The following is an 11973-nucleotide window of genomic DNA, read 5'->3' as shown; positions in this document are numbered from 1 at the left end:
GAAGGGGGATCAGGACGGATTAAATTGTTATCTCTTGTTCTAGTGCTTAAAACTTGGAAGCTTGGCGCCCAAGTCACAATCACAAATGCATATAAGATTACCATATATATATGCAATCTTGGTGTGTCTTATTACAAATTTACAATCTCTTACATTGAGAAATACATATCAAATAACCATTTGATTAGATTAGATTAGATGAGATTACTTCACCAAAATATGTTGGATCAGATTCATTTTCCATCAAGGGAAAAAATTTATGAAAACAATTTAAGTAATTATTACAATGGCGTTGTTATTACAAGCATATTTACTGCCAGCATGATAATACTTCCTTTAATAAAACATAAATACAGAAAAAAAAAAAAAAAAAAAATTTACTGTGACTTTAGTGATCTTAGGTGGAATATGATCAAATATGTAGATTAAATCCATTAATTCACTAAGAATGTCAAGATTAAACGGTTCATTCACATGAATAGCCAAGGAATTGGGAAAAAACAAACCAAAAAAAAGGAAAAAAAAAAAAGAAAAGAAGAGAGAATCTAGAATTTTTATTACTATTCCCAAGCCATTAAGTACATTGATACTCATACTCCATTAAGAAATTTGCAATTAAGGAAATTAAATCAAATGAAATATGTATAAAAAAAATTGATGAAATCAAATTCTGACTAGAAAGAAATTGAATAAATATTTTTTTCCCAAAACAATTAAATCATTAAATTGACACTCTAAAATATGTCTATATTTCATCTAATTTCACACATCTTTCCAAATCCCTCCTCAAATCTCCCAACCAAAGACAGCACAAATGAATGAATTCTCCTAATATTTGGTAGTTCATGGTTGTAATCGATTTATAATATAGGTTTCACTAGGAGAAAATATAAATTAATTCTAATGAAGAATCGGTATTATGCTAAAAGAATCAAAAGAAAAGACATAAGGACTATGATTCGGATAAAAATCATTGGAAAAACAAACAAACATTTCATAGAAGATATAAATTAATTCACGAGAAGAATCAGAATTATGCTAAAAGAATCAAAACAAAAGACATCTCAGAACACTATGATTTAGATAAAAATCATAGGAAAAACAAACAAACATGTCATAAAACATATCAAAGTTAGCTAACATAAGAAAAAAAATGCTCAAAAAGTTACTCAAGAGTGGCTTACTTTGTTAAAGGATTAGTTTGCAATTCTTTTCTTTTCCCTAATTTTTTTTTCAGGAACCAAACAGGGGAAAGAAATCAAAAAATTTAAACCCTAGTTGAGTTGCGACAGCTCACCTATCTCTTGTCTACTATTTAGTGGATTAGTATCTAGTAAGCACCATCTATCTCGCAATTATAAAAATTTATTGACTATGAAACTATTGAATAAATTTTCTTAATGTTTGTGCCTACAAAATGAGGATTGAAAAACCTTCTTTTTATAGGATTAGCTTGAGTCTGATTTTGTTTACACTTTCAAATACAACTTATTTATCTAAAATAATGAGATTCATAATTTTGGATGAAGTCAATAAACTTTCTATACATAAGAAACGCACTATTTTATACCAATAAAATATTATATTTTATTCATACTTTTGTGCCTTTGTATGGGAGTCGTGCACTTCAATTTTTTGGATCCCCAAGAACCTTTACTTTGCTAACATGCAATTAGATCACCCAATGAAATTTTTAAAACAGTATACTTGATATTAGTTAAACATGTTTTCATTACATACTAATCGATCTTGTAAGCTTTGAGTTGATAACTTGGCAAAGATGTTTTAATGAAAATGAAATCAAGCAAATTCTTACATCCTCAAAACAAAACAAAACAGAGTTCAATTCTTATATGATTATAGAAACAATCTTAGGAATTACAGAATGATCATATTAGCTTTTATCCCAAAGGGGCTTTTTTTCTATCCTCCTCTAGAACCCTTTTCTTTCTTCCTCATCAACCCAAGCATGTACTAGGAAAGGCCACCTATTAAAACTAACATAAATTATCATTGTTTCATTACACAAATGGGACCAAGGAAAACTCAAGCCCCAACAAACACGCAGTCTCATTAATGGCCTAAACCCCATTAACTTAATTAAAGCCCATATGATCAAAAATCCAAAAATAACTACACGATTTTACAAACATTCTTGGGTATTACAGAACTACTTTTGGAACGGTATTTCCATGTTTCCCTCCTAAACTCGCCTAGAGTTGATCAAACCCAAACCTAAGATAGGAAAAGCCACTATTAAACTGACAGAAGCTTTACACTCAAGGCCCAACAAATTCGCCGATCTCAGTAATGTGCCCAAACCGCATTCTAAGCTGAGCCCCAGCTTCATCGTCAGCCCTCTTTTATATGTATCAGAAAATCTTTTACTAGAGTTGGTGGGGTGCGCCAGGCCGAGGCAATAGTGCAACGCCAAGGCGACGCTCGAGAGGCCCCAGAAGCAAGCTACTGTTTTGGGCAAAGATGATAAGTTATAAAATTAAAATGGAAAATAATTGACTAAAAAAAAAGTAAAAATAAGTTGGTGATGTTTTTATATCGTTCTATACTAGATACAGAAGAAAAAATGTAAAATTTTAGAGGCAAATTAAAAAAAAAAATAACATTCAAAAAAAACAAAGAAAAAAAAAAAAGGATAGCGTTTTTAGTTGGTTTGCCAAAACCCACCAAATTTTATTGATTGAAATAGAAAAAACCATTATTTTTATTTTTATGTTGAACATCATCACCAAGGATAGATCCAAAGGGTGGGATAGTATATTTAGATTTTCAAATTTCGGGGATCCATCCTTGATCATAACAATAATTTATTTATTTTATACATGAAAAAAATCCATCCTTGGTCATCCCAATATTAATTTTTTATTGTATACATGTAAAAAAAAAAACCCTTGGGCTAGCCAGAACGAACACGTTCACTAGTCTACCCAGATTTCAAGCGTCAAACCCACCTTTCAACTTTACCATCATCCAACCACCTTGGTGCACTCGCTTAAGTCACCAGCTAACGCTACTTAGCTCGACAATTATTAGATGTCTCAATCACACCTTATATTCAAACATTATGGGTTGTTTTTAAACAATGTGCGAGGGGTTCACGATTTTGCTACTATCAATGTTGAAATTTTAAACTATCTCTTTTCTAATGAGTTTATGAACGATGTGGAATTGAGTTATGATTCTACTACAACCAGTGTTTAAACTCTACACTCACTTTTCTAATGAGAAAATTTTGTGGAACTGGGGTTCATTTTTAATGAACTTTTTTCAAAAAAATTAAAAAAACTTTGTGTTTTAGAGTCTACTCGACTACATGGACCAAATAAGTTATAAAAAAATGAAAAACAATCCATTAAAAATAAAAGTGAAAATAAGTTGGTGATGTTTTTAGATCATTTTACACTAGATACATAAAAAATGTAAAATCTTTGACACAAATTTAAAAAATATAGTATTCAAAAGAAAAAAAAAAATGAGTTTTTTTGGTTAGTTGCCAAACCCACCAAATGTTATTGATTGAAATAGAAAAAATCACCATTTTTATGTTTTGTAATCATCACCAAGGACTGATCCACAGGGTGCGAAAGTATATTTAGATTTTCAAATTTTCAAGATTCATCCATAATCAAAACAATACTAATTTATTTATTTTATACATGAAAAATAAAAGTAAAAAAAAAAAGTGGTTGTCCAATGACTTAAAATAAAGCTATAGCCAGAGAACCTACAGGTTCACTGTCTAGCCTAAGCTCAACTAAGCTGGGCACAACTCACAGGTTCACTGGTCTAGCCTAAGTTCAACTAAGCTGGCCACAACCTACAGGCTTCAACTAAGCTAGCCAGAACCTAGAGGTTTACTCGGTCTAGCCTGAGTTCAACCAAGCTAGCTAGAACCTAGTAGTTTAGTCGTTTTAGCCTGAGTTCAACTAAGCTAGCTAGAACCTACAGGTTCACTGGTCTAGCCTGAGTTCAAGCGTTGAAGCCATCTATCAACTTTACCATCATCCAACCACTTTGGTGCCCTCGCTTGAGTCATAAGCTAACGCTACTTAGCTCGGCAATTATTCGATGTCTCAATCACCCCTTATATTCAAACATTATGCGTTGTTTTTAAACGATGTGGGATAAGTTTACGATTATACTACTACCAATATTTAAACTTTACACAATCTTTTTTCTAATGAGATTATGTTTCCTTCTCTTTCGGAGTAGCCGCCATCGTCCGCCACCATCACCGAACCATCTTTTGTCTTCCCCACCTACAAGGACCAACCGCCATCCCCTCTCTCCCTTTCCTTTCTCTATCTCAACCAGCCACACAGAAAAATTTAAAAATGCTCTCGTCTTAGTAAATCATTTTGGAAATCAACAAAAATAGAGGATGGATTTTGATTGAGATGTTTATGTTGATTGTGATTAACCCGAAATGACATATCTGGGCTGCGCATAAATCCAAACGAAACTCTTTCTTGATTGAAATCAACCACATCAAAACCCGTGGGTTTCCTAGGGTGGATGGGTGATGGCAGGAGAGGGGAAAAAACAGAGTAGTAGAGGAGGGGAAAAAACAAGATTTTTCCTAGTTTGTTTTGGGATTCTATGTTGGTGACTAGGAAGAAAGAGTAGGGTAGGGAGGTATCAGATAAGGGTGGGTTTATAAAATAAAATGTCATATCTTTTATTGTTTCCTAAGAAATTTTTTTTATTACTATTGAAATGGATTTAAGCTCATGGGTGTAACAAGGACTTAATGAACACAAAATTTACAATGCATTGCATTAGGGAACAAAAAATCTAAAAAAGTCACATTTTTTTTTTTCTAATTTTGGTTTTCTCCATCAATAGTGACGGGGCAATTCCCATGTATTCTTCAGCTCATGATAATGCCCCCAAAATGGTGACTGTAAATATCACTTACCCCAAAAAAGAGTCATGCAAGAATAATTAAGGTTTCAGCATTGGGTGAGTTCTATCTGGTTGGTAATGTTTTTAAATCATTCTACACTAGATAGAAAAAAATGTAAATTTTTTTATGCAAATGTAAAAATATAAAAAAAATTCAAAAAAATATAAAAAATATAAAAAATAGTTTTTTTAGTTAGTTGCCAATCCCACCAAATTTTATTAACTGAAATAGAAAAACCATCATTTTTATGTTGCATAGTCATTACCATGGACGGATCCCCAACGTGCGAAAGTATATTTAGATTTTCAAGTTTTGGCATCCATCTTTGGTCATCTTAAAAAGAAAATGTGGTTGTCCGGTGACGTAACTCAGCAACCTTGGGCTAGCCAGAACATACACGTTTACTAGTCCAACCTGAGTTCAAGTGTCGAACCCATCTTTCAACTTTACCATCTTCCAACCACTTTGATGCCCTCGCTTGAGTCACAATCTAAAGCTACTTAGCTCGGCAATTATTAGATGTCTCAATCACACCTTATATTCAAATATTATGCGTTATTTTTAAATGATGTGGGATGAGTTTATGATTCTACTACTACCAACGTTTAAATTTTATGCTATCTCTACTCTAATGAGATTATGAACGATGTGGGATGGATTTACGATTCTCCTACAACCAATGTTTAGACTTTACACTATCTATTTCTAATGAGATTATGTTTCCTTCTCTCCCGTAACCACCATCACCAAATCCTCTCTTGTCAAAGCTTTTAAATGTTTATTGTGCTTGGAATATATTTTGAATTATTTTAAAGGTATGTAGTAATGCAAGTGTAGAAAAAAAAAAATCAAATCAGAGTGGTAAATTAAAAAATTTGTAATTATTTTTTGAAAATACTATTGAATTGTAATTTTTCGTAAAGAAAATTTAGTGGAACTGGGGTAAGTACTTGGATTTTTTTTTTTTTTCATTTTTACTAAAGTTTTTTCAATTTTTTTTTAAAAACTTTGCATTTTAGCATCTACTCGACTGCATAGACCAAGTAAGTTATAAAATTAAAATGAAAAATAATTGACTAAGAAAAAAGTAAAAATAAGTTGGTGATGTTGTTAGATTATTCTACACTAGATACACAAAAAACGTAAAATTTTAGAAGCAAATTTTAAAAAAAAATAACATTGAAAAAAAAAGGATAAAAGATAAAAAGAGTTTTTAGTTGGTTGCCAAAACCCACAAAATTTTATTGATTGAAATAGAAAAAACCATTATTTTTATGTTGAACATCATCACCAAGGATAGATCCAAAGGGTGGGAAAGTATATATTTAGATTTTCACATTTCGGGGATCCATCCTTGATCATAACAATATTGATTTATTTATTTTATACATGAAAAAAATCCATCCTTGGTTATCACAATATTAATTTTTTATTGTATACATGTAAAAAAAAAAAACCCTTGGGCTAGCCAGAACGAACACATTCACTGGTCTACCCAGAGTTCAAGCGTCAAACGCACCTTTCAACTTTACCATCATCCAACCACCCTGGTGCACTTGCTTAAGTCACCAGCTAACGCTACTCTGCTCGGCAATTATTAGATGTCTCAATCACACCTTATATTCAAACATTATGGGTTGTTTTTAAACAATGTGCGAGGGGTTCACGATTTTCCTATTACCAATTTTGAAATTTTACACTATCTCTTTTCTAATGAGATTATGAACGATGTGGGTTTGAGTTATGACTCTACTACAAATAGTGTTTAAACTCTACACTATCTCTTTTCTAATGAGAAAATTTAGTGGAACTGGGGTTCATTTTTAATGAACTTTTTTCAAAAAAAATTCAACAAACTTTGCGTTTTAGAGTCTACTCGACTACATGGACCAAATAAGTTATAAAAAAAAATGAAAATCAATTCATTAAAAATAAAAGTGAAAATAAGTTGGCGATGTTTTTAGATCATTCTACACTAGCCACACAAAAAATGTAAAATCTTTAACACAAATTTAAAAAATATTATATTCAAAAGAAAAAAAAAATGAGTTTTTTTGGTTAGTTGCCAAACCCACCATATGTTATTGATTGAAATAGAAATAATCATCATTTTTATGTTTTGTAATCATCACCAAGGACTGATCCACAGGGTGCGAAAGTATATTTAGATTTTCAAATTTTCAAGATCCATCCATGAGCATAACAATACTAATTTATTTATTTAATACATGAAAAATAAAAGTACATCCTGGATAATCACAATGTTAATTTTTTTATTTTCTATTACCAAAAAAAAAAAAAAAAAGAGTGGTTGTCCAATGACTTAAACTAAAGCTATAGCTAGAGAACCTACAGGTTCACTGTCTAGCCTAAGTTCAACTAAGCTGGGCACAACTCACAGGTTCACTGGTCTAGCCTGAGTTCAACTAAGCTGGCCACAATCTACAGGGTTCAACTAAGCTAGCTAGAACCTAGAGGTTTACTCGGTTTAGCCTAAGTTCAACCAAGCTAGCTAGAACCTAGTGGTTTAATCGTTTTAGCCTGAGTTCAACTAAGCTAGCTAGAACCTACAGGTTCGCTAGTCTAGCCTGAGTTCAAGCGTTGAAGCCATCTATCAACTTTACCACCATCCAACCACTTTGGTGCCCTCGCTTGAGTCATAAGCTAACACTACTTAGCTCGGCAATTATTAGATGTCTCAATCACCCCTTATATTCAAACATTAGGCGTTGTTTTTAAACGATGTGGGATAAGTTTACGATTATACTACTACCAATATTTAAACTTTACACTATCTCTTTTCTAATTAGATTATGAACGATGTGGGATAGATTTACGATTCTACTACTACCAATATTTAAACTTTACACTATCTTTATTCTAATGAGATTATGTTTCCTTCTCTTCTGTAGTAGCCGCCATCGTCCGCCACCATCACCGAACCGTCTTTTGTCTTTCCCACCTACAAGGACCAACCGCCATCCTCTCTCTCCCTTCCCTTTCTTTGTCCCAGCCAGCAACATAGAAAAATTTTAAAATGCTCTCATCTTAGTAAATCATTTTGGAAATCAACAAAAATAGAGGATGAATTTTGATTGAGAAGTTTATGTTGATTGTGATTAACCCGAAACGACATATCTGGGCTGCGCATAAATCCAAACGAAACTCTTTCTTGATTGAAATCAACCACATCAAAACCCGTGGGCTTCCTAGGGTGGATGGGTGATGGCAGGGGAGGGAAAAAAATAGAGTCGTAGAGGAGGGGAAAAAACAAGATTTTTCTTAGTTTGTTTTGGGATTATGTGTTGGTGGCTAGGGAGAAGGAGTAGGGTAGGGAGGTATCAGATAAGGGTGGGTTTATAAAACAAAATGTCTTATCTTTTATTGTTTCCTGTGAAATTTTTTTTATTACTATTGAAATGGATTTAAGCTCACGAGCGTAACAAGGACTTAATGAACCCAAAATTTTGAAAGGGACACGTTATGAACTTGTCATACCACATGTTTGCCAACTTCACCGGTGTAACAAGGACTCGAGCTCCTCAAAGAGTTACCACAAAAGGCATAAAGTTTGTGATGTTCAGTCAAAGACTGCTAGAGTCATTGTCAACAGTGTAGCAGGTATGACAGTTCTCTCATTGCCTTATAATATATTGTTTTGTTTACAATGCATTGCATTAGGGAACAAAAAATCTAAAAAAATTACATTTTTTTTTTCTAATTTCGGTTTTCTCCATCAATAGTGACGGGGCAATTCCCATTTATTCTTCAGCTAATGATAATGCCCCCAAAATGGTGACTGTAAATATCACTTACCCCAAAAAAGATTCATGCAAGAATAACTAAGGTTTTAGCATTGGGTGAGTTCTTTTTGGTTGATGATGTTTTTAAATCATTCTACACTAGACAGAAAAAAAATTAAAAATATATAAATAATAAATAATAAATAAATAAATAAAAATAAATAGTTTTTTTAGTTAGTTGCCAATCCCACCAAATTTTATTGATTGAAATAGAAAAACCATCATTTTTTTGTTGCATAGTCATCACCATGGATGGATCCCCAACATGCGAAAGTATATTTAGATTTTCAAATTTTGGGCATCCATCTTTGATCATCTTAAAAAGAAAATGTGGTTGTCCGGTGACGAAACTCAGCAACCTTGGGCTAGCCAGAACATACACGTTCACTGGTCCAACCTAAGTTCAAGTGTCGAATCCATCTTTCAACTTTACCATCTTAAACCACTTTGATGACCTCGCTTGAGTCACAATCTAAAACTACTTAGCTCGGCAATTATTAGATGTCTCAATCACACCTTATATTCAAATATTATTCGTTATTGTTAAATGATGTGGGATGAGTTTATGATTCTACTACTACCAATGTTTAAATTTTATACTATCTCTATTCTGATGAGATTATGAACGATATGGGATGGATTTACAATTTTTCTACAACCAGTGTTTAAACTTTACACTATCTATTTTCTAATGAGATTATATTTCCTTCTCCGCCATAACCACCATCCACCGCCACCATCACCAAATCCTCTCTTGTCAAAGCTTTTAAATGTTTATTGTGCTTGGAATATATTTTGAATTATTTTAAAGGTATGTAGTAATGCAAGTGTAGAAAAAAAAAAATCATATCAGGGTGGTAAATTAAAAAAAAAAATTAATTATTTTTTGTAAATACTATTGAATTGTAATTTTTCGTAAGGAAAATTTAGTAGAACTGGGGTAAGTATTTGGATTTTTTTTTTTTCATTTTTACTAAAGTTTTTCCAATTTTTTTTAACAACTTTGCATTTTAGCATCTACTCGATTGCATAGACCAAATAAGTTATAAAATTAATGGAAAATAATTGACTAAAAAAAAGTGAAAATAAGTTGGTGATGTTTTTAGATCATTCTACACTAGATACACAAAAAAATGTAAAATTTTAGCAGCAAATTAAAAAAAAAATAACATTCAAAAAAAAAAAAAGATAGAGTTTTTAGTTGGTTTGCCAAAACCCACCAAATTTTATTGATTGAAATAGAAAAAAACCATTATTTTTACGTTGAACATCATCACCATGGATAGATCCAAAGGGTGGGATAGTATATTTAGATTTTCAAATTTCAGGGATCCATCCTTGATCATAACAATAATTTATTTATTTTATACATGAAAAAAATCCATCCTTGGTCATCCCAATATTAATTTTTTATTGTATACATGTAAAAAAAAAAACCCTTGGGCTAGCCAGAACGAACACGTTCACTAGTCTACCCAGAGTTCAAGTGTCGAACCCACCTTTCAACTTTACCATCATCCAACCACCTTGGTGCACTCGCTTAAGTCACTAGCTAATGCTACTCAGCTCGGCAATTATTAGATGTCTCAATCACACCTAATATTCAAACATTATGGGTTGTTTTTAAACAATGTGCGAGGGGTTCATGATTTTCCTACTACCAATGTTGAAATTTTACACTATCTCTTTTCTAATGAGATTATGAACGATGTGGGATTGAGTTATGATTCTACTACAACCAGTGTTTAAATTCTACACTATCTCTTTTCTAATGAGAAAATTTAGTGGAACTGGGGTTCATTTTTAATGAACTTTTTTCAAAAAATTTCAAAAAACTGTGTTTTAGAGTCTACTCGACTACATGGACCAAATAAGTTATAAAAAAATGAAAAACAATTCATTAAAAATAAAATTGAAAATAAGTTGGTCGTATTTTTAGATCATTCTACACTAGATACACAAAAAAAATGTAAAATCTTTGACACAAATTTAAAAAATATAATATTCAAAAGGAAAAAAAAAATGAGTTATTTTGGTTAGTTGCCAAACCCACCAAATGTTATTGATTGAAATAGAAAAAATCATCATTTTTATGTTTTGTAATCATCACCAAGGACTGATCCACAGTGTGCGAAAGTATATTTAGATTTTCAAATTTTCAAGATGCATCCATGGGCATAACAATACTGATTTATTTATTTTATACATGAAAAATAAAAGTACATCCTTGATAATCACAATATTAATTTTTTTATTTTCTATTAAAAAAAAAAAGAGTGGTTGTCCAATGACTTAAACTAAAGCTGTAGCCAGAGAACCTACAGGTTCACTGTCTAGCCTAAGTTCAACTAAGCTGGGCACAACTCACAGGTTCACTGGTCTAGCCTGAGTTCAACTAAGCTGGCCACAACCTACAGAGTTCAACTAAGCTAGCTAGAACCTAGAGGTTTACTCGGTCTAGCCTGAATTCAACCAAGCTAGCTAGAACCTAGTGGTTTAATCGTTTTAGCCTGAGTTCAACTAAGCTAGCTAGAACCTACAGGTTCGCTGGTCTAGCCTGAGTTCAAGCGTTGAAGCCATCTATCAACTTTACCATCATCCAACCACTTTGGTGCCCTCGCTTGAGTCATAAGCTAACACTACTTAGCTCGGCAATTATTAGATGTCTCAATCACCCCTTATATTCAAACATTAGGCGTTGTTTTTAAACGATGTGGGATAAGTTTACGATTATACTACTACCAATATTTAAACTTTACATTATCTCTTTTCTAATTACATTATGAACGATATGGGATAGATTTACGATTCTACTACTACCAATATTTAAACTTTACACTATCTTTTTTCTAATGAGATTATGTTTCCTTCTCTACCGTAGTAGCCGCCATCGTCTGCCACCATCACCGAACTGTCTTTTGTCTTCCCTACCTACAAGGACCAACCGCCATCCCCTCTCTCCCTTTCCTTTCTGTCCCAGCCAGCCACATAGAAAAATTTAAAAATGCTCTCGCCTTCGTAAATCATTTTGGAAATCAACAAAAATAGAGGATGGATTTTGATTGAGAAGTTTATGTTGATTGTGATTAACTCGAAATGACATATCTGGGCTGCGCATAAATCCAAACGAAACTCTTTCTTGATTGAAATCAACCACATCAAAACCCGTGGGTTTCCTAGGATGGATGGGTGATGGCGGAAGAGGGGAAAAAACAGAGTAGTAGTGGAGGGGAAAAAACAAGATTT

This window comes from Camellia sinensis, chromosome 5 (genome assembly GCF_055761805.1).
Source record: "Camellia sinensis isolate YWXY chromosome 5, ASM5576180v1, whole genome shotgun sequence".
NCBI lineage: Eukaryota > Viridiplantae > Streptophyta > Magnoliopsida > Ericales > Theaceae > Camellia > Camellia sinensis.
The sequence above is the reverse complement of the archived record's forward strand: the minus strand, read 5'-3'. Positions refer to the sequence as shown.